We start from the raw sequence: 22,832 nt of genomic DNA on the forward strand, positions 1-22,832 counted from the left end.
AGTGGCTTCATACGTCTAGAGATTCAAATATAACCCAAAAACACAAGTGGATCCCACCATCCCAAAAACAAGTGAACCAGCAACCTCTGCTAAATATCCCTCTAGTAAGTGATTTCCAAGCACTTAAAATCTAGAAATCCATAGACTCCAACCTGCCCAAAGAACCCTGCAACTGACTGAAGGAAAAACAAAGCACTTACCCCAAAGAGCAGCCCAGGCACAATGAACTCTCTAATGGCATACCCGGGGCTCATATACCATTTGGCCCCGCCCAGCACCCAAACCCAATCACCTGGGAAAGGGGAGGGGCAAAGCACAAGAAAGTAGAAAGAGAGCAGGAGCAACAGCTGTGGTGGTTTGTTTCTTGTTTCTGTTTACTGTGGTTTTTTTTTTTAAATCTGGTTTAGCTCAATAGCATGCAGACTGCAGACAAGAGAACTGGGGTGATTCTAGAAGCAACAATACCCATGCTTTTGCTGCAGCTTTGAATATTGAAAGGACAATACGACCAAGCAACTGAATTTTTTTCAGCTGGAATTAGCTCAAACCTTTCTTTACAAAGAAAGAAAAATCTGGGAGCATAACAGATCACACGCCAAAACAACAAAAAAAATCAATTCCATGTAATAACATCACTTGCAGGAAAAATCACGTACTTGAGTAGGCTATCTGTAAACCAAAAGGCTATGCTGATGGGTCAAAACACACTACAGGACAATGGAGCCTGGCCCTCTGCTGTACCAACTTAAAACTCATCCCTACGCTCACCAAGGTGCAACCCCAGCCCAAACACAGACACACCATTTCAGCCTCAACACAGTTTTGGGAACTGCTGGAAAGCAGGCTTCATCCTCAGCGAGGCGTGCTCAGGCTCCACGGCATGGGGCTTCAGGCACCGCTTCACCTACTGAAGACGACCACCATCAGGAGCTGCCACGCCAGACCACCTTTTTCCTCTGCAACACCTTTCTCAGGAACCAAACAGCATTCCAGTGACCTGCTTTGCTCCTATTCTAAAGACTATCACAGCCCACCTTGCCTGTGGCACCTGATAAGCAGAACAGAAAGCAACCACAGCAAGAAAAGCCACTGCACCCTCAGGACAGTTACTCTCATCCCCTCCTTTACCTCAGCCGCTTACCTACCCCACGTGGCAGATGCTTCCACCCGTTCTCTGAAGCCACCTAGAGCACCTCTAAAAGAGAAACTGGAATTTTACTCTATTGGATGTAGTTAAAAAAACTGCAGCGACAACCAGCCAGTGACAACTGCAGCGACAAACAGCCTCACCTCAGACCCTCAGAGGGAAACACCTGAACATCTTCCCCTGTGGTGGTTTTACAGGGGTAGGCGACCGAGCTCCACCAAAACCGCTCTCTCCCTCTCCCTCCTCAAAGAAGGACAGGGAGAAAATACAAGGAAAAAGGGCTCAAGGGTTGAGATAAGGATGAGGAGATTACACAGTAAATATCGTGATAAGCAAAACACACTCAGCATAGAAAGACAGAAAGATTTATTGCTTATTACTACGCAATGTAGAGAAGCGAGAAACAAACGAAAGCAACCAAAAGCACCTTCCCCCCCAGCCACCCTCTTCCACCTTCTCCCCCCCAGCGGTGCAGGTGATCGATGTTTATGGTCAGTCTATAGCGCTTCTTTGCCGCCACTCCTCCTCGGACGCCCTCATCCCCTGTGCTGTGGGGTTCCTCCCACAGGATGCAGTCCTTGGTCAACTGATCTGGCATGGCCTTCCCACAGGCAGCAGCTCTTCCAGAACTGTTCCAGATGTAGGTCCATACCACGGGGTCCATCCCTCAGGAGCAAACTGCTCCAACCTGGGTCCCCCACGGGCAGCAGCTCCTGCCAGCTCACCTGCTCCTGCGTGGTCTCCTCTCCACGGTCTACAGGTCCGGCCCGGAATCTGCTCCGGCAAGGGTCTTCCACAGGCCGCAGCCTCCATCAGTGCAGGTCCACCTGCTCCACCGTGCTCTCCTCCACCAGCTGCAGCATGGAACCCTGCTCCACCGTGGTACTCCGTGGGCTGCAGGGGGACAGCCTGCTTCACCATGGTCCTCGCCACAGGCCGCAGGGGACTTCTGCTCCGGCACCAGGAGTACCTCTCCCCCTCCTTCTTCACTGACCTTGGCGCCTGCAAGGCTGTTCCTCACTCCTCTTGCTCTCCCAGCTGCTGCATGGCACAGCGTCTTTGTTTTTTTTTTTTTTTTTCCCTGTCTTAAATATGCTCTCACAGACGCGCAAACAACATCATTTATTGGCTCCGCTCAGCAGCGGGGCCATTACCTAACATGGGGCAGCTTCTAGATTCTTCGCACAGAAGCCACCCCTAGAGCCCCCTGCTACCAAAACCTTGCCACATAAACCCACTACGTCCCTTCACTTTGGTTAAGGGACGACCAGGCTGACAACACGCTCACCTTCCCTCACTGCTCCGTGACACGGGGATTTCCCTGTCCAAGACTGCACCAAGCACCTGCAGGGACGAGAGAAAAGCACCCCCTGAGGCACCTCACAGCCACAGCGTACCTGCTGCAATACCTCTCTCTTCCCAGTTGCTTTACTTCGGCTGCTCGTTAGCTCGATCTAAGATAAATGTGCCCGGGCGGCGCCGCGCCAAAATGTGCCCGGGCGGCGCCGCGCCAAAATGTGCCCGGGCGGCGCCGCGCCAAAATGTGCCCGGGCGGCGCCGCGCGAAAATGTGCCCGGGCGGCGCCGCGCGAAAATGTGCCCGGGCGGCGCCGCGCGAAAATGTGCCCGGGCGGCGCCGCGCGAAAATGTGCCCGGGCGGCGCCGCGCGAAAATGTGCCCGGGCGGCGCCGCGCGAAAATGTGCCCGGGCGGCGCCGCGCGAAAATGTGCCCGGGCGGCGCCGCGCGAAAATGTGCCCGGGCGGCGCCGCGCGAAAATGTGCCCGGGCGGCGCCGCGCGAAAATGTGCCCGGGCGGCGCCGCGCGAAAATGTGCCCGGGCGGCGCCGCGCGAAAATGTGCCCGGGCGGCGCCGCGCGAAAATGTGCCCGGGCGGCGCCGCGCGAAAATGTGCCCGGGCGGCGCCGCGCGAAAATGTGCCCGGGCGGCGCCGCGCGAAAATGTGCCCGGGCGGCGCCGCGCGAAAATGTGCCCGGGCGGCGCCGCGCGAAAATGTGCCCGGGCGGCGCCGCGCGAAAATGTGCCCGGGCGGCGCCGCGCGAAAATGTGCCCGGGCGGCGCCGCGCGAAAATGTGCCCGGGCGGCGCCGCGCGAAAATGTGCCCGGGCGGCGCCGCGCGAAAATGTGCCCGGGCGGCGCCGCGCGAAAATGTGCCCGGGCGGCGCCGCGCGAAAATGTGCCCGGGCGGCGCCGCGCGAAAATGTGCCCGGGCGGCGCCGCGCGAAAATGTGCCCGGGCGGCGCCGCGCGAAAATGTGCCCGGGCGGCGCCGCGCGAAAATGTGCCCGGGCGGCGCCGCGCGAAAATGTGCCCGGGCGGCGCCGCGCGAAAATGTGCCCGGGCGGCGCCGCGCGAAAATGTGCCCGGGCGGCGCCGCGCGAAAATGTGCCCGGGCGGCGCCGCGCGAAAATGTGCCCGGGCGGCGCCGCGCGAAAATGTGCCCGGGCGGCGCCGCGCGAAAATGTGCCCGGGCGGCGCCGCGCGAAAATGTGCCCGGGCGGCGCCGCGCGAAAATGTGCCCGGGCGGCGCCGCGCGAAAATGTGCCCGGGCGGCGCCGCGCGAAAATGTGCCCGGGCGGCGCCGCGCGAAAATGTGCCCGGGCGGCGCCGCGCGAAAATGTGCCCGGGCGGCGCCGCGCGAAAATGTGCCCGGGCGGCGCCGCGCGAAAATGTGCCCGGGCGGCGCCGCGCGAAAATGTGCCCGGGCGGCGCCGCGCGAAAATGTGCCCGGGCGGCGCCGCGCGAAAATGTGCCCGGGCGGCGCCGCGCGAAAATGTGCCCGGGCGGCGCCGCGCGAAAATGTGCCCGGGCGGCGCCGCGCGAAAATGTGCCCGGGCGGCGCCGCGCGAAAATGTGCCCGGGCGGCGCCGCGCGAAAATGTGCCCGGGCGGCGCCGCGCGAAAATGTGCCCGGGCGGCGCCGCGCGAAAATGTGCCCGGGCGGCGCCGCGCGAAAATGTGCCCGGGCGGCGCCGCGCGAAAATGTGCCCGGGCGGCGCCGCGCGAAAATGTGCCCGGGCGGCGCCGCGCGAAAATGTGCCCGGGCGGCGCCGCGCGAAAATGTGCCCGGGCGGCGCCGCGCGAAAATGTGCCCGGGCGGCGCCGCGCGAAAATGTGCCCGGGCGGCGCCGCGCGAAAATGTGCCCGGGCGGCGCCGCGCGAAAATGTGCCCGGGCGGCGCCGCGCGAAAATGTGCCCGGGCGGCGCCGCGCGAAAATGTGCCCGGGCGGCGCCGCGCGAAAATGTGCCCGGGCGGCGCCGCGCGAAAATGTGCCCGGGCGGCGCCGCGCGAAAATGTGCCCGGGCGGCGCCGCGCGAAAATGTGCCCGGGCGGCGCCGCGCGAAAATGTGCCCGGGCGGCGCCGCGCGAAAATGTGCCCGGGCGGCGCCGCGCGAAAATGTGCCCGGGCGGCGCCGCGCGAAAATGTGCCCGGGCGGCGCCGCGCGAAAATGTGCCCGGGCGGCGCCGCGCGAAAATGTGCCCGGGCGGCGCCGCGCGAAAATGTGCCCGGGCGGCGCCGCGCGAAAATGTGCCCGGGCGGCGCCGCGCGAAAATGTGCCCGGGCGGCGCCGCGCGAAAATGTGCCCGGGCGGCGCCGCGCGAAAATGTGCCCGGGCGGCGCCGCGCGAAAATGTGCCCGGGCGGCGCCGCGCGAAAATGTGCCCGGGCGGCGCCGCGCGAAAATGTGCCCGGGCGGCGCCGCGCGAAAATGTGCCCGGGCGGCGCCGCGCGAAAATGTGCCCGGGCGGCGCCGCGCGAAAATGTGCCCGGGCGGCGCCGCGCGAAAATGTGCCCGGGCGGCGCCGCGCGAAAATGTGCCCGGGCGGCGCCGCGCGAAAATGTGCCCGGGCGGCGCCGCGCGAAAATGTGCCCGGGCGGCGCCGCGCGAAAATGTGCCCGGGCGGCGCCGCGCGAAAATGTGCCCGGGCGGCGCCGCGCGAAAATGTGCCCGGGCGGCGCCGCGCGAAAATGTGCCCGGGCGGCGCCGATCACAGACCTACCCTTTACAGATGAAAAAGGTAACTCTGATACGACCCCGCTCAGTCTCTTGGTAATACTGCGCCTACGTGGTCAAGCCTCTTGCAGTGTGTAATCAGGCTCTTTTTAGTCCTCTGGAGAGTTACACAAGTGGCTGCATACATCTAGAGATTCAAATATAACCCAAAAACACAAGTGGATCCCACCATCCCAAAAACAAGTGAGCCAGCAACCTCTGCTAAATATCCCTCTAGTAAGTGATTTCCAAGCACTTAAAATCTAGAAATCCATAGACTCCAACCTGCCCAAAGAACCCTGCAACTGACTGAAGGAAAGCAAAGCACTTACCCCAAAGAGCAGCCCAGGCACAATGAACTCCCTAATGGCATACCTGGGGCTCATATACCATTTGGCCCCGCCCAGCACCCAAACCCAATCACCTGGGAAAGGGGAGGGGCAAAGCACAAGAAAGTAGAAAGAGCACAAGCAGCACAGCAGCTGTGGGGTTTTTTGATTTTTTTTTTTGGTTTTGTGTTTTGTTTGTTTTTTGTTTTTCTTTTGTTTTTTCTTTAATCTGGCTTAGCTCAAGAGCATGCAGACTGCAGACAAGAGAACTGGGGTGATTCTAAGAGCAACAATCCCCATGCTTTTGCTGCCGCTTCGAATATTGAAAGGACAATATGACCAAGCAAGTAACTGAAATTTTTCCAGCTAGAATTAGCTCAAACCTTTATTTATATAGGAAGACAAATCTGGGAGCATAACAGATCACACACCAAAACAAAAAAAAAATAAAAAATAAATTCCATATAATAACATCACTTGCAGGAAAAATCACGTACTTGAGTAGGCTATCTGAAAACCAAAAGGCTATGCTGATGGGTCAAAACACACTACAGGACAACGGAGCCTGGCCCTCTGCTGTACCAACTTAAAACTCATCCCTACACTCACCAAGGTGCAACCCCAGCCCAAACACAGACACACTATTTCAGCCTCAACACAGTTTTGGGAACTGCTGGAAAGCAGGCCTCATCCTCAGGCTACACGGGATGGGGCTTCAGGCACCTCTTCACCTACTGAAGACGACCACCATCAGGAGCTGCCACGCCAGACCAACTTTTTCCTCTGCAACACCTTTCTCAGGAACCAAACAGCATTCCAGTGACCTCCTTTGCTCCTATTCTAAAGACTATCACAGCCCACCTTGCCTGTGGCACCTGATAAACAGAAGAGAAAGCAACCACAGCAGCAAAAGCCACTGCACCCTCAGGACAGTTACTCTCATCCTCTCCTTTACCTCAGCTGCTTACCTACCCCACGTGGCAGATGCTTCCACCCGTTCTCTGAAGCCGCCTAGAGCACCTCCAAAAGAGAAACTGGAATTTTACTCTAATTGATGTAGTAAACTAACTGCAGTGATGGGCACAAAAATGTGCCCAGATGGCAGCAATCACAGACTTACCCTTTACAGATGAAAAAGGGGTCCCTGCTCAGTCTCTTGGTAATGCTACCGTGCTTATGCGGTCGAGGAACCGTACCCCACCATTTCTTAAAAACGAGTTAGCCGGCAACACATCCTAAGCACGCCTCTATTACGTGAATTCCAAGCACTGAAAATCTAGAAGGCTGCAACGTCTAAAGACTCTACAGCCACACAAACCACAGGCAAAAGCTCCAAGACTATAACAAACTGTCCCTAACCCTGAAAAAGACTACCCCTTACACGCCTACTGCTGCTCTTTGCAGACACATGCTTACACAGGGAGCCTCGATGATACTTATCTCCTAAACCCTGCTCCATCACTTTACCACCGAGGTTGTAACTTTGATAATATTTGACATACAGGCAAAGACTCACAAGTAAGCCCCGCAATTCGGCAAAAATCATAACGGACCCAGAACCACAAAGCAAACACACAAAGTAACACTGCCATCCTATCCGTAAACACGCTATAACAATTACTCACCTGAAGAAGAGCTGCATGCAATACAGGCACCTATTACTAGATTGGTTTACTCTAACAGATCCTACTAGTTGTTACCTCACAAAGATGGGCGTACCGGTCTCTACTTGGAAACGCATCAGTCCATAGACTCTTAACCACCTAAAGAAACCTGCAACTCACTGAAGGAAAAACAAAGCACTTACCCCAAAGAGCAGCCAGGCAGAATGAGCTCTCTGATGGGATGCCTGTGACTCAATGACCACCAGGCCCTCCCTGGAACCCAAAGCCAATCACCTGGGAAAGGGGAGGGGCAAAACACAAGAAAGTAGAAAGAGGAGAAGCAGCAGCTGTGGTTTATTTTTTTTGCTTCAGCTTTGAATATTGAAAGCTTTTCTCCTCTACAACTCCTGTCTCAGGAACCAAACAGCATTCCAGTGACCTGCTTTGCTCCTATTCCAAAGACTATCACAGCCCACCACCTTGCCTGTGGCACCTGATAAGCAGAACAGAAAGCAACCACAGCAGCAAAAGCCACTGCACCCTCAGGACAGTTACTCTCATCCCCTCCTTTACCTCAGCCGCTTACCTACCCCACGTGGCAGATGCTTCCACCCGTTCTCTGAAGCCACCTAGAGCACCTCCAAAAGAGAAACTGGAATTTTACTCTACTTGATATAGTTAAAAAAACTGCAGCGACAACCGCACCCCAAAAATAACACCTACCTCTGTTCATCACTCACCAGAGTCACTCCAGAGGTAGCTCGCGCCGTGACGTCCTGTACTGCACACTGCGTTTCAGCCTGAACAAAGGAAAACACAGTCAGAAGACAAACATTCAGCTGACAGCATTAGCACCCATCCCTCAACAACAGAAGTCACCCCATATTTAATGTTTTCGTTTCAAAACAGCAGTCCACTTGCCTCTGTACCCGCAAGTTAGATCCAAGCTCGAAAGGAACGGCCACCATCACCCATGCCACCTGGGAACACAGAAGGACAAAATGACCACTGTGCTTGCAAGCGACCACCTGCACATTACTCCTCTGTCCCAAACAGCCTCACCTCAGACCCTCAGAGGGAAACACCTGAATGTCTTCCCTTCGCTTCAGATAAGGGATCACCAGGCTGATAAAACTCCCACCTTCCCTCACTGCTCCGTGACACGGGGATTTCCCTGTCCAAGACTTCATGAAGCCCCTGCAGAGACAAGAGAAAAGCACACCCTGAGGCACCTCACAGCCACAGCGTACCTGCTGCAATACCTCTCTCTTCCCAGCTCCTTTACTTCAGCTGCTCACCAGCTCGAGCTGAGATTCTTCGCTCACAGCGCCGTGGCAAACTCTGCCCGGGCCACACAACACACACTGCACAAGCTACGTTGTTTAAGACACACGAGCTGGAACGTTCCTGCCCAACAATCAGTGGCATCGCACAGGAAGGATGCCGCACGCTCCTAGAAACCAAACCTACCAGTCCTGAACAGCTCCCCTGCCAGACAATTCCCCACCTCCTCCTGCCAACCACGCTCAGCGCACACACTACTTGGCCTTAAAAAAAAAAAAAAGAACATAAACACAAAAAAAACAACTGAGCTCCACAAATGCCAAAAAGCCATGCACACACAGCAGCCCCAGCAGGGCTAATCACAGACTTACCCTTTACAGATGAAAAAGGTAACTCTGATACGACCCTGCTCAGTCTCTTGGTAGTACTGCACCTACGTGGTCAAGCCTCTTGCAGTGTGTAATCAAGCTCTTTTTAGTCCTCTGGAGAGTTACACAAGTGGCTTCATATGTCTAGAGATTCAAATATAACCCAAAAACACAAGTGGATCCCACCATCCCAAAAACAAGTGAGCCAGCAACCTCTGCTAAATATCCCTCTAGTAAGTGATTTCCAAGCACTTAAAATCTAGAAATCCATAGGCTCCAACCTGCCCAAAGAACCCTGCAACTGACTGAAGGAAAAACAAAGCACTTACCCCAAAGAGCAGCCCAGGCACAATGAACTCCCTAATGGCATACCTGGGGCTCATATACCATTTGGCCCAGCCCAGCACCCAAACCCAATCACCTGGGAAAGGGGAGGGGCAAAGCACAAGAAAGTAGAAAGAGAGCAGGAGCAGCAGCAACTATGTTTTTTTGGTTTGTTTGTTTTTTCTGGCCTAGCTCAACAGCATGCAGACTGCAGACAAGAGAGCTGGGGTGATTCTAGAAGCAACAATCCCCATGCTTTTGCTTCAGCTTTGAATATTGAAAGGACAATATGACCAAGCAAGTAACTGAAGTTTTTTTCAGCTGCAAGCAGCTCAAACCGTTGTTTTTATACAGGAAAAAAAATCTAGGAGCATAGCAGATTACACACCAGAAAAAAAGATCAATTCCATGTAATAACATCACTCGCAGCATAAATCACGTACTTGAGTAGGCTATCTGAAAACCAAAAGGCTATGCTGATGGGTCAAAACACACTACAGGACAATGGAGCCTGGCCCTCTGCTGCACCAGCTTAAATCCTATCCCTACACTCACCAAGGTGCAACCCCAACCCAAACACAGACACACCATTTCAGGCTACACGGGATGGGGCTTCAGGCACCGCTTCACCTACTGAAGAAGACCACCATCAGGAGCTGCCACGCCAGACCACCCTTTTCCTCTGCAACACCTGTCTCAGGAACCAAACAGCATTCCAGTGACCTGCTTTGCTCCTATTCTAAAGACTATCACAGCCCACCTTGCCTGTGGCACCTGATAAACAGAAGAGAAAGCAACCACAGCAATACAAGCCACAGCACCCCTAGGACAGTTACCCTCATCCGCTCTTTTACTTCACCCACTCACCTAACCCCCGAGGCAGATGTTTCCATCTGCTCTCAAGCCACCTAAAGCACCTCTAAAAGGCAAAATGGATTTTTATTCTACTTTTTGTAATAACCTAACTGCAGTGACAACCGCACCCCAAAAATAACTGCTACCTCTGTTCATTGCTCACCTTGCCTGAGGTAGCTCGGGTCGCAACGTCCTGTATTGTGCACTGCATTTCAGCTTGAACAAAGGAAAACACGGTCAAAAGATAAACATTCAGCTGCCAGCATTACCACCCACCCTTCAACACCACAGGTGACCCTATATTTAATTTTATCATTTCAAAAGACCAGTCCACTTGCCTCTGTACCTGGAAAGTAGATCCAAGCTCAAACGCAGCCAACTGCAAGGCCGGGGGGGGGGCATTTGGCAGCCACCTGCAAGGTGGGGGGGCACCTGGCAGCTTTGCTCTAACAGACCCTACTAGTTACCTCAAAAAGATGGGCTTACCGGTCTCAATTTGAAATGCATCAGTCCATAGGCTCTGACCCACCTACAGAACCCTGCAACTGACTGAAGGAAAAACAAAGCCCCTACCCCCAAAGAGCAGCCCAGGCAGAATGCCTGCCCTAATCATGTGGAAAATGGGAGGGGCCGTGCATGAGAAGAGATAAAGAGAGCAGGAGGAACAGCAGCCCTGGTTTTGGTCTGGCTTAGGTTAACTGCGTGTAGAGTGCAGCACAGGCAATCAGCCTGTTTCTCCTGAAAGACTTACCTTAGCTTTGGTGAAGGAAACTGACCGGGCTGACAACCCTCTCACCTTTTTGTACCACTCCACAACATGGGGAATTCACCTCTCCACGGCTGCACGAGGGAACTGCAGAAACAAGACAAAGCACACCCTGAGGCACCTCATAACCACAGCCTACCTACCTACTGCAATACCTCTGCAATACTTATACCTCTCTTCCCAGCTGCTTTACCTCTGCTGCTCTCCATCTCCAAATCACATTCTTTTAACTGTCACGCAGAGCGGTGGTCCTCCAGGTGCCATAGAGCAGCGCCATTATTTTTTTTCTTTTTTAATTTCAGAACAGCTTCCCTTCAAAACAGCTTTCCGCTTCCCTCTGGAAATGGACAGTAGGTCAAGCCAGTCACCGAGTTGCCAACGCAGAGCTTCACAGTTCCAGAAGGTGCTCTTTCATTCGACCGATTCCTCAGAAGTGTTACCTACCACTAGCAAAAGCAATAAACAGACTGCAAACAGGCACTGCCACATTTGACAAACTTCATGTTTTTAATTTTATCATTTCAAAACAGCAGTCCGCTTGCTTTTACATCTGAAAAGGCAGATCAAGCCAGTCACCAAGTTGCCAAACAAGAACTTGACAGTTCCAGAAAGTGCTGTTTCCTTTGACCGGCTCCTCCTAAGGTTTACCTACTGCTGGAAAAAAAAGAAAAAAAGACTCTGCCCTTAAGTACTCACCCAGAGCTTGAGTATTCGCCCAGAGACAGACCAGATGTCTTTCCCAAAAGAGTCAGGACAATGTGTTATTGCACTGTTGGACCACCATGTTAGCTACCATCACTAATTGCCAGGCAGGACAGCTCCAGGCCAAACACACACGTAAAAAGGCACACTACAAACATCATGAACAAAACATGGGAAAAGAATTACTTTTCATGAATTACTTTTTCAAGAATTACTTTTACATGTCGTCTCAGGGAGGAAGTAACTACCCTGAGCAACGTGCCCTTACCCACTAGGAAGCTGAGCGGCAATGTGAAAAACTACATTTCCCGGCATGCCACGGAAACCAACATGGCCGGCAGGAAGCTCAAAACCCAAAGACCACAACTCCCGGCATGCTGCGGGGCACGAAGCCTGGCAGTTGCTACAGCGCATGCGCATCTCCTCCGTCTGCAGTACCTCCCTTTCGCCAGCAGGTGGGAGCAGAGAGCGACGCGTCACCGCAGCGCCTCTTCGCCTACAGCACCGCTCGCTGTTCGGCCACCAGGTGACACCAGGCGCCGCCGCGCCACCCTGCTCCATGCATGGGCAGAAACAGAACGGCAGGCACGGCTTCCCAGGCCGTCTGCTCGTTCAGGGAAGCGGCGGGAGCCGCGTGGAACACCACACAAGAACGGCAAGAAAAAGCATCCCGCTCCACGGGCACGGAGGAAGTAACTGCCCATCCTAAAAGGCCCCGTGCTGAGCGGCAACGTGAAACTACAGTTCGCAGCACGCTCTGGAAACCAATGTGGCCGATCAAAAGCCCGGAGCCCAAAGACCACAACTCCCGGCATGCTGTGGGGCAAGACGCTCCCAGCCACCTGACCCAGCTGACACCCCGCCCCAGAGTCGAACCCGTGCTTTCTGATCCGCCACCTACTACCCCAGCCACGGGTCCCGCAGGACCCAGCCGCCCCAACACCCTTCCCTCCCCTCTGCCACGGACACCCAGGCCCTCCCTCACCTGCTGCTCCGCAGCAGCCACAGCCCAGGTCACGCTCGCCAATCACTCCCTCTGCGCAGACCAGCCCCAGCACACCTGGCCCAGGGAGCAAAGACAGCACAGGCCTACCCCCACCATTGCTGCCCTTGCCCCCCCCCCCCCGCCTGCAGCCTCCCCAGCAGGGTGCCCCCCACACCCAGATCGCTTGTCTGTGTCCATTGGCTCCCCCACGGACAATAAACACGGGGCCAACACCCCAGCCCCTGCCCCCTCCACACCCAGGAACCTGCACCTAGCAGCACGGCCACAGCCACTTACAGTGTGCACAAACACAGAGGGCAGCACAAGCCAGAAAGCAAACTTTATTAAACTCTTACGCAGGACTCCTGGGAGGGAGACTGCGGCACAACTCCCTCCCAGACATTCTCCCCTTCCCCTGGGGGGCTGCGGGGCTCAGGCATCCAGCAGGTCCATCCGTCCGTCTCAGCATCCATGCCCTGGGGAACAGCTGCCTCCTGCAGAAATGGGCTGTGAGGCACAGGAGGTCTTAAAAGGAAAAGGGCACAAGTGGGATACAAGCAGCAAGAGAGGAACTGGGTGGACAGACAGACAGCAGGGCAGAGGGACAGAAGAACCACCCGGGGGGCAGGGAGCAGGACAGGGGTGATCGACAGGGTTGGACAGAGTCCAACAGAGGCACAATTGCGACAGGCAGGATGACCGAGAGTAATAGCAATTTTACTGACATCAGACAGCATTAGTTTGGGATGAAATCACAGTTTTGGTTTTTGGATCAGAGATGACTCTGTTGAACAGTCTCTGCCTTTCCAGTATTTGAAAGGAAAAGGCATGAGGATAAGCACACAAGTATGAAGCTATTATTACCAACAGAGATGCTGGAAGTAGGCTTCTCCATATCGCTTTTGGTACTTGTGGAGTAATTGCCTTAAGTAACTAGGCAAATTAAACTAATATTCACATTTTAAAGAAAATGTGCAGCATTGAAAAAGCTTTCAGGGTGCAGGGTAGCTGCGCTACCTAAGCGTTCCCTAGGCCTCCAACTTTACATGCTATTGCACTAGGGGAACTTGGTGTGCTGACTCTAAGGAACAGTACAGAGCGTAGAGCAGAGTGGAGACACCACGGATAGGCTCTGTGATGAGACGGGGACCTGATGCTCTTATGCGCACCAAGACTGATAAGCTGCATGTTTACCATCCTTGTGAGAAAAATCTCAAATAATTTTCTTCAGACAGGATCTTCTGTGAGGCTATTTTATTCGTGATTGCAATGGCGGGCGCCGTGTCAATCAGGAACGCATTTTAGTAAACAAATCATAACCTTTTATTCCCTATTACCCGACGCCTGATCACCTCCCCTGTTTCCTCATTGGCTAAGTACTACAGGTTCACAAGCAACTCGACGCTCCTCTATACCATGTATGTACAATTTTTCTGTTTTTTCAACCCTTTAATTTCTCCTTTCTTATGTTTTGAGAACTTGTGATCTTTGTTTTACTGTTCTCACACTGCTCATCTTGTTTTTCTCAAGCTTCTACCTTATTTTGGAACAGTGAGGCCTTCTACTGTCCACTTATCTACAGGTGACCCATTCGGATACAGCGGTGCACTAAGGGTTAAGAAGAAGGTTACTCACAGGCATAGAGTGGTAACCAGGCTAGAGTAAGAGAAAGTGGGAACCAGTAAGAAGTTGCTAGGCTCGGACGGGCCTATAGAGGGCTATGCATGATCAAACGGAACGCACTAATCAGAAGTCTGTAACTACGCACGCTAGCTGCGTGCAGTGCATGTAGCTGGTTCAGAAAGCTATATAATATCTGGCATTGGAACAATAAAGGGTCTCCATTTCTCGACTATCTTGGAGTCTGTGTCCTCATTCCCTTCACTTATCTACTTAGCATTTCTCCTTATTATGACTACACGATTACCTTGGAATACAGAAAAGTAATTCTCTACTGCAAAAACACAACTTTGTTTCTCACACCCTGAGCCAACCACCTGTCATGGTTTTGACAGAACGTTGTACTCTAGTGAACTTTTGCTCATTATATCATCACTATAATACCAAAACACACCTCCATCCCAAAAGCTCCATGCCTCCAAGCTGCGACCACCCCTCACTGAGCACACGCTCTGAATTTCTCAGACCCCTATAGCTTTAAACGAAAGCAAGAAAACTTTACAAATCATAACCAAGATATGCCTGACTAGAGTCACTCAAGCTCCACCTAAAAGGGACAGAAAATAATCACAGATTCATAGAATATCCCGAATTGGAAGGGATCCACAAGGATCATCGAGCCCAACTCCCGGCATCACACAGGTCAACCCAAAAATTCAGACCATATGACTAAGTGCACAGTCCAAATGCTTCTTAAACTCCGGCAGACTTGGTGAAGCGACTACCGCCCTGGGGAGACTGTTCCAGTGCTCAACAACCCTCTCAGTGAAGAACCTCTTCCTGATGTCTAGCCTGAACCTCTCCTGCTGCAGGTTGACACCATTCCCACGGGTCCTATCACTGGTCTCTAAAGAGAACAGATTGGTGGATAATGTAAATTGGCTTAAGTGAAAGGGGATGTTAGGGAAGATACCATCACGAAGGATACCTTTCTGACTTCCGGGATCAGTCGATGGGCTGAGCCTCTCTTCCCCCCGCACTGGGATGTCATGGGGTAAGATTTGAATGCTTGGTTGTACCAGGCGTCTCCGTAGAAACTCAGAACTCTCTAAAGCCTTTGTGCCTTTTAATGCGTTAATAGCCAGGACGACTACCTGTGTATTTCATGGGTGCTCGCTTGCTTTTGCGGACACTGAATTTATCGCCGGCAATTCCAAAGAACCTGTGTCCCTGTTGCTGTAATAAACTGCCCTTCGTTGCATTGTTCCTAGCCGTGACAGTTCTCATTGAACACAACTAGAGCGAGGGTGTGCTACGTTATTGGTGAATCCGTGACCGTGGTAGTTCAGTACCCCGAATCCGACCAGACCCGTAACAGTTAGTCAGCTACGCCCCTTAACACGATAGTATTTCATAGGGAAAAACATCAAGCCTAAGATTTCTCATCCCTAAGGCCTTAGGGGGGCAGGCCGAGAAGGAACCAGAGATGCTTAGTATGTCTCCTGAGAATCACAGCTTACAGTTACTCCACATCTTCTGGTCTCACGGGATGAGGCAGAGGTATAATTAATTCCTTCTCCATCTCTCTGGAAAGAGTTTTCCTCCTATCTGTGACAAAGGAGAAAAATGTTATGGTCGTGGAAGTCGTTATACAAAGCCACGCTCAGTGAATTCACTATTACAGTTAAGATCGTTTTTAATCGAAAACACCTCAGCAGCAGTGTTACCACTGCAAACATAGCGCTGCACAAAAATTCAACTCAAGATGAAAGGATCAAAGGAAAGGGCGAGCTAAAAGGACAAATGACGTGACCGAAGGCATCTGCAACAACCATCTGGTAGATGGTTGTCCACAGCCCTTGGATTCCATGGTTGTCTTCCCTGCCAAGTGAATCCTGGAAGAACAAGAAAAGATACACAACATGTCCACAAAAACTTTTGGGGAGGCTACTGAAAAGAAAAACAAAAAAACAGAAACAGCATGCAGCTAGTACGTCAGTTTTGTTAACAGAGTAACATTAACATACTAGAAATTTCCACATTCTATGTAGCCCCAAGGTGGTGCTGGGTACATCCACTGATATTAATGGGGTGGCACAATGTAAGAGATAGTTAATAGACAAGGTACACCTGAGGTGCACAGATTGCATATTCCATGCGACAAAAAAGGCACAGCTTGGCACCCAGTTTGGATCAGCTTGCGTATGAGTCTGCTGATACGTGAGTATATACAGCAAGCAGACAAGTCTTTTACTCCACAGACTCAGTTTCATTTATGTATATACATACATATACATATGTGTATGTATCTCTCTCTCTCTCTCTCTCTACATATATATATATATAAACAAACAAACGTTGGGAACTTCATAACCACTTGAATAACAATCATTAGCTATGCCTACGCTGAAAGCCAGGACTATGCCTAAGTGATTAAGTGAACACAGACTCTTACCTGTGAAATGCTGAAAATGCCCCATAACCACTGGGGGGCTTATGCACGGTGTACATAATTTTTGCGCAAACATGCATCTTAATACACAAAGAGGAGGGGCGAGGCGGACAAAGGTTTTAGGGACGCATCAAGACCAGAACAGCCACTGGGCAATCGCTCAGATGTGCAAAGCTCAGCTAAAACCTGCACAAATCCACCAAAAGAAGGAGGCTACCTACTTGTCTGCTTAAAATAACCTCTACAAAGAACGTATTACAAAATCAAAAACGAAACTATCATCCAGCAAAGCAAACGTCTGGAATACAATGGGCCAAAACTGACAGCTGAGGTTTGATTCTTTAGCAATTTCAAAGGTCTTCAGATCCTACCTGACTTCTCGTGCATGGTGGCATTGCAGCACAGAAATGAGGGGAGCGGGAAGATCACAACAGGCCAAACACGGTGCTGAGCTCCTACAGGAGCTGGTGGGATAGCACTGACAAGAGTGAGACAGACTGTCAGCCTTCTGCACGAGCTGAAGAAGAGGAGCGCAAGTGTCTGAAGAAGCTGTTTCTTCTCATACTTCATTTAATACACACCGTCTTTAAATCCAGGGCGTCTTCTTAGGGAAGAGATAAAGAAGTAGAGTCAGCGGCTCCAAGGACACTTCAGGATCTTAGTCCTTTCTATAGTTAGCTGCTATCCACAAAACCAAACCAGTTAAAATAGAGAGTTACATTAAAAATTCTGGATAATAACAAAAGTATGGGATTTAAAAAAAAAAACACGCACGGAAAAGAGGTTAAATTATCTCATTCGTTTCTCAATTCCGCCACAAACTCTACGCTCAGCTCCTCTTAACTCACTCACCCCACTTACCCATCCAAACACAGGGCAGACGCAGCAGTTCTCATCATTCTTGGTAAAAAGACAACATTTTCATGTTTGCTGTCAAATATCATCTCTTTCCAGCACGATTTCCTGCAAGCTATGCTAATTCCTCCAGGCTTTCTAAATATATGCTAGAAACTTCACTGTTTTATCTTAATGACCATCTCGGTGGAAGGCGCCGAGCTGCTATCTTTGATTCTGCTGTCTTCACAAATACAAATAAAACAGTACTTCAGCAACAATCTATGACAAACTAGGCAATACATGCATCTACCTCTTACATAAGAAAGGAAAGAATTTGTAGACAACATCCAGAAAGTATTACCTTGTTAGATATCAGAGTGGTGGGGCAGAATGACAATGCTACACAAGACTGTACTTACACTCCTGGGATTGCACAGGTTTGCTGGAATACAAAAAAAATAAAGTAAGGTCACTATGCGGAACAAGTTCACTCACTCCATTATTACTGTGAATGACAAGAATATTTCAGTAAGCGTTCTTTTAAACCCATGGAAATTTTCAGATTTATGTCAATTTGGCTTCATGAAAACTGAAACTTGCAGTGCAAAGATCATTTATAAAAGCTGTAGCAGGTGAGCTTTTTAGGCACGGATTTTGTCACCTTTTTGGGTAATGTTCGTCTCTCTCCCTCATTACCCCCCTTCCCCCCCCTCCCCCCCCCAAAAAAAAACAAGAAAAAATATTAAAGACCACAAACTGGGACTTCTCGGAGGTATGACTCCATTTTTCACCTTATACACACAGTTTCTTCGCTATGCTAAACTTTCACAATGACTGTATAATAGAGTCTTACTAATATTGTTTCTGTCTGTGAGTTTGATAATACTTCCCCAGGTTGGATGAAACAAGCATTTTTCATTGTGACGGACATCAAAACAAATAATGTCTCTCGTCAGCTATGGAGTCCTGCTGGCAGTATTACCAGCTCACACAGAATCCCATCTAGTTTTTGGGGTCCACCCCATCTATCCTCAGCAGTGGGAAGTTCTTCCAGAAGCAGACAGACTGTTATTCGTTCCTCAATGGAGCTGAGGCTCTGTAAGGCTTTGCTTTTTTCTTCCCTCACTCCCTCTTCTATTTCCAAGCTTTAACTTAAAAGCTAAGCTTGTGGGGCTGGGGGGAATCCCCAAATCAAATCCCAGCCCCAACATCCCATAGTCCCCTACTCTCAGGCCCAGCAATCTACAAATGCACACAATGCTACAGACTGTGGTGGGCAGGTCCTTCAGGGCAGGGATGTCGTCATCTTTTCAGGTGACGTTCAGCTCCCTGAAAGGGCTGAAATACCACATCCATACTCACTTCCCCTACTTGATTCGCACAGGTGTAGTCAGAGGAACAGGGCCACACCAGCACTCCCTGCTCACAAAGCTCACTGCCTACCTCCAGGTTTGCATCGTTTCCTTGTATTACTGTTAATTCTGACACATTTCTGCTATAAAACCATATCTCAGTGGCATTAAACAACCAAACGCGTGGACTGTGCTGTCTGCAGTATTTTATCCCACACACTCCAATTACTTAATCAGCTGTTGAGCCCGTGCCTCGAGCAAGCATTTTGCTGGGTAACCATCTCCTAGTCTTGAGGGGACACGTGAGAATAATTTTTTCTTGGATAGTATTTACTTCAAATACTCCTGCCAGGTCAGTTTAAGGAATCCACAAATTCCACGGGAGAGAGGCTTGCCTAAATTGATTCTGTCTTTCTGATAATTTGCTCAATGGAGCATTTCTCCCTTCGGTATTTCTGGGGTAATGACAATGACTTGGATTTCAGAGAAGCAAGGTTTGAAAGGATAGGTAGTATCTTGAAATAGATCAGATTTCAGGAGTACAATCTCAATACATTCCAAAACCTAAATTCCACAATGCTGCTTCTGCAATCTGAGGGACAAACTCTTCTGCCACAGATGGGCAGGGATATCAGACCAGCGCATAGGAACACTTCAGGAGTCAGCAGAAGTGGTAACGAGAGCTGCATCCCTCTGTGCTAGATACCTGTGCCCGAACAAGCTTTCCTTCCGCTCACAGAGGAAAAGAGCTGGCGTCCTACAAAACGTCTCGCGTCTACCACTTTGGAGTGTTCTCAGTCAGCCTGTCTGTACTTCAACTTCCCTTTGAAGGAAGTAGCAAAGTACATAAAAACCTCCTTCCGGTAGCTTGGCACTGACCTGCAAGCCAGCACCAGGAGAAGGGCTGTGTCACACTTCAGCCCGGAGAAGAGAAGGCTCTGGGGAGACCTCATTACTACCTTTAAACACGTATAGTGGACTTACAAAAGAGACAGGCAAGGACTTGTTACCAGGGCCTGTAGCGACAAGGCAAGACAAGTTTTAAACTGAAGGAAGATAGATTTAGATTGAACAAAAGGAAGAAGTTCTTCTCAATGAGGGTAGTAAGACACTGAAACAGGATGCCCAGAGAAGTTGTAGAGGCCTCATTACTGGAGGTACTCAAAGCTGGGCTGGATGGGGCTTTGAGCAACCTGACCTAGTGCAAGACGCCACTGATCGAGGCAGGGGGGATGGACTAGATGATCTTTAGGCGTCCCTTCCAACCCAAACCACTCTACAATTACGTGAAAGGAATTGCCTCCCAAGTCATTCTTGACTGACTACAATTAGCATTCTGGAAAGCCCTGCAAGCACTTGTTCATTATTTCTAGGATAATTCTTAAAGCTGAAGCAGGACAAAGTTTTGTCAACAAAAGCCTTTCGGGAGACTACTGAAAGGAAAACCAAGCCAAACCAAAAAAACAGAAACAGCAAGTGGCTATTACATCAGTTTTGTTAACAAAGTAACATTAACGTACTAGGAATTTCCACGTTCTTTACCCTCCACCTTTAAAAAGTCACCCAATTCTGTCAGTGTTCACCATTAGCATTCTTTAAAACTTTCACATGGACATCTGAGAAAAACATTTCAAGTCCGTGTCATAAAGGGAGAAGAGGAAAAAAACAGGGATGAGGGGGGAAGAAGCACAGCCATTCCTTTCCTCGGTAGGGTGAGCAAAAAGCTCAGGCGCTCAGCAAGAACATTCTTTGAAAGATAAAACAGAAGAAACTGCAGGTTATTTAACCTCAGCTTGTCCTGGTTTCAGCTAGTATAGAGTTAATTTTCCTCCTAGTAGCTGGTAGGGTGCTATGTTTTGGATTAGGCTGAGGAAAGTGTTGATAACATGCTGATGTTTTAATTGTTGCAGAGCAGTGCTTACACCAGGCCAAGGACTTTCCAGCTTCTCTTTCTGTCCTGCCAGTGGGCAGGCTTGGGGTGCAGCAGGAGCTGGGAGGGGACAGACCCAGGACAGCTGACCCAAACTGGCCAAAGGGGTATTCCATACCATCTGGCGTCATGCTAAACAATATATAGGGGTGGCTAGCAGGACTGGGGGGACCAGCTGCTTGGGGATAGGCTGGGCATCGGTCAGCAGGTGGTGAGCAATTGCATTGCGCATCACTTGTTTGTGCACATTATTATTAGTAGTACTATTATCATTATTATTTTCCTGTTTTTATAAGCTGTCTTTATCTCAACCCACAGGCTTCACTTTCCCATTTCTCTCCCCCATCCCAGAGAGGGAGAGGGGAGGGGAAGCCTACGGCTATGTGGTGCTTAGCTGCCAGCTACGTTAAACCACAACATGGCTATAGAGTCACATGTATTTGTGCCTGCTCATTTATTCATCTGCCAGTTTATTTTGCTACAGACCGTAGAAACTGCAAGGTTACCACCTTTTGTAACCGATGGGATCTTCGGTAGGAATAGCTGTCTAAAAGAGCCAACAAAATCCCCTTCATTGACAGCCATTTGAACTTTCGTCGTCTAAAAATAGTCCTACAAACATTCTCCGGGATGCTCAACTTCAGCATCTTTCCATTCAACTTGAGGCAGAACAAGCCCTTACCCTGAACATCTTCATCTGGCTCTCCTCTGCTAGCAGAGTAGTACTCTGATACTGACCAGTACGTGCTGCAGCCTACTCGCTTATGTGTATTTACTGCAATCTGGTTCGATACGCTCACAGAGAAACCAATGAAAAATCCGCCCTTTCTTTCAGAAAAAAAATAATAATAAAATAACTACGACACGGTAAGGAAAAAAAGCTGAACATGCGGTCCTTTACCAACGGGCAGATCCAACATCAGCACAAGGACTTTTTGGTCATGTGAGCAATCACCTACACCAGCCATCAGGACAAGCCAAACGCACGCACATTTGAGCCTGAGGTGCAGGAAAGTTAGTAGAGCACACCTGGATTTCACCCGGAGGTCGCTGCGACTTACCCGGACAGCTGGGACAGACGGGCTGCTCTTTCTCCTGGGAAACCTGCGACTGCAGCACGCCAGCTGCAGCTTTCCTCCCTTCAGCTGCCGCGCCACCTTCGCTCGGCGACAAACCCCGCGGGGGTCCCAGCGGCGGGGAGCTGCTTCTGCCCTGGTGAGCCGCAGGGAAAGGAGAGAGCCGGCCGTCAGCGCGCGGGGGGAGGAAAACCTCCGAGGCGCAGCCCGACGATCGAGCGCAGCGAGGACCCGCGCCCGGCCGCCGCAGCCCCCACCCCTCCCGGCCCGACGCTCCGGGGAAGCGCCCCCGAAGGCTCTCGCTCGCCTCACCGCCGGCAGCCGCGCTCGCAGCCAGCGGCAACCTGCGCCTCCCGGCGCGCACGGCCCGGCCCCGGCCGCGGCCCCGGCTCGGGGAAAGACCGGCCGCGCGCCACAGAACTACAGCTCCCAGCATGCCGCGGGACGGAGCAGTCCATCCGCCCCAGAGGGGAGTCGGCCAAGCGCACGCAACCGCCCCCCCCCGCGCCGCTTCGCCCCCCTCTCCCCCAGCCCTCCGAAGCCCCGCGCAGTGCAGACCCCGCCGCACGCCCGGTCCGCTCCGCTCCGCTCCGGCGCCGCCCCCGCCCCGCACAAGGGCCGTTTCCGCAGAAGCCGCCGACCGCGTGGCGCCCCAACCGCCCGCCGCCTCGCCCCCTCCCGGCCCGGCCCGGCCCGGCCCGGGGCGGCGCCGACCACCAACCTCGTTGCGGCACCGCGCCGCGGCGGCCCGGCCCGGCCCGACAGCTTCCGCCCATAGTGCCGGCAAGCCCTGCACGGCACCTCCGCCCTGCGTTCCTCCGAGCCGATCACGGAGCGTTTCCGCCCTGAGTTAAGGCTAGCCGTGACGCCACTTCCGCCCTCACTGTCCAGCCAATCACGGCGCCGCTTCCCTGTGGGAAGGCGACCCTGAGGCTGCCGCCGTGCTGCCTTTTTATTTATTTATTTCTTTATTTATTTTTAAAGAAGGCGCGGGTGTTCTTGGTCCTCTCTCGTCAAGTCTGTCTGCGAGAAACATCTCAAATAATTTTCTTGACACGCGATCTTCTGTGAGGCTATTTTATTCGCGGTTGCAGTGGCGGGCGTCCTGCCGATCAGGAGCGCATTGCAGTAAGCACAGCATCAACTTTTATTCCCTGTTCCCCGACGCCCGATCCCCTCCCCTGTATGTAC

The 22,832-nt window shown here is 51.9% G+C and overlaps 1 long non-coding RNA gene across 23 annotated transcripts; it reads right to left on the reverse strand.

Moving 5' to 3' along the window:
* LOC308192746 lies at positions 1 to 22,456 on the reverse strand. 23 transcript variants are annotated; one of them, XR_013949080.1, is made up of 7 exons: positions 21,627 to 21,947; positions 17,645 to 17,725; positions 16,818 to 17,050; positions 11,481 to 15,602; positions 10,673 to 11,341; positions 10,085 to 10,137; positions 1 to 15 (listed from the first exon to the last, which is right to left on the reverse strand). It is a non-coding gene; the product is annotated as an uncharacterized lncRNA (long non-coding RNA). The 23 variants fall into 23 exon arrangements; XR_013949082.1 differs by lacking the exon at positions 1 to 15 and having other exon boundaries at positions 10,123 to 10,137; positions 10,673 to 10,774; positions 10,881 to 11,341; XR_013949090.1 differs by lacking the exons at positions 1 to 15; positions 10,085 to 10,137 and adding an exon at positions 22,363 to 22,456 and having other exon boundaries at positions 11,327 to 11,341; positions 11,481 to 14,901; positions 14,983 to 15,602; positions 21,627 to 21,777.
* Between the last annotated feature and the right edge of the window lie 376 nt (positions 22,457 to 22,832).

Source organism: Anser brachyrhynchus (assembly GCF_964034855.1).
Source record: "Anser brachyrhynchus genome assembly, chromosome: 3".
Taxonomy (NCBI): Eukaryota; Metazoa; Chordata; class Aves; order Anseriformes; family Anatidae; genus Anser; species Anser brachyrhynchus.